Raw genomic sequence first — 956 nt, 5'->3', positions numbered from 1 at the left:
ACATATACATATTACTGCAGTATGAAAATAAACATGGCAGAAAACTATGATTAACTAATTTGTTTTTTTCATGACTATTCCAAACTCATTTTTCTCACCATGTTTAAAAAATTTATATAAATTTATATTTTCCTCAAAAATCTCCAGACACATTTTCTCATTCCAAAAAAAGAAAAACAAAAGAGGAAAAGAAAGTAGAAAAAAAGGGGGGAGGGGGGGTGGGAGAAGACTATCAGGTTATAAAAAAAATCTCTACAGGGGCTAACATCAGCAGCTCGGGATCAAGGCCTAACTTATTGACAAGCTGTGTAAGAGTAAGTTCCTCCTGCCCTATCTCATTGCTCATCTGTTTTTTGACCTTGGGGAGCAAAGGGCTTTCAATGCCTCCGACACACCTGGAGCCACTTGGGTTTACAGCATCGAGATCTTGCATTTCTGCTTGTTGCGATACTGCGAACCCAAACGGAGTTTGCGCAGAACCTCTTGCTTCTGGTTCACTCTGGGCTTTTATCTCATGGGTTTCGCTCTCTACGTCTTTAGAAGGACTAGCATCTCTATGCAGGAACTTTTGCGGGTTCCTCACTGGATGGAGATCCTCTGTGTCGGAGGCCTTTCGTTTCTGAGCTGACATTCTTGTGAATGAAAAGGCCCTAATTTCACAAAAATCTCTGTACAGAAATTTTATTTGACTTGTAAAAACAGCAATTTCCATGTTTCTTGGAAGAGGAGATATAAATTTGAAATATGGAGCAAGTGTATTAGAAAGGTAATGCCCTTAAGAACTGAAAAAAAGAACACTACTATCTTTGGAAAACAATATCTAGAAAGTGAAGGTAAATCCACAATTTGCTATCAAAGACAAACCTGTAAGAAATCAAACACTGACCATGGCCTCAGTGACTTCAGCAAAACATGAAAAGGGCCCAAAAACCAGGGGTAATTTGATAGAAAAACTG

The 956-nt window shown here is 38.6% G+C and overlaps 1 pseudogene; it reads right to left on the bottom strand.

Annotated features, from left to right (window-relative positions):
• Positions 1–188: 188 nt before the first annotated feature.
• On the bottom strand, positions 189–631 carry LOC119588351 (annotated as a pseudogene).
• Positions 632–956: the final 325 nt, after the last annotated feature.

The sequence above is a fragment of the Penaeus monodon genome, chromosome 23, assembly GCF_015228065.2.
Source record: "Penaeus monodon isolate SGIC_2016 chromosome 23, NSTDA_Pmon_1, whole genome shotgun sequence".
NCBI lineage: Eukaryota > Metazoa > Arthropoda > Malacostraca > Decapoda > Penaeidae > Penaeus > Penaeus monodon.
The sequence above is the reverse complement of the archived record's forward strand: the minus strand, read 5'-3'. Positions and strand labels throughout refer to the sequence as shown.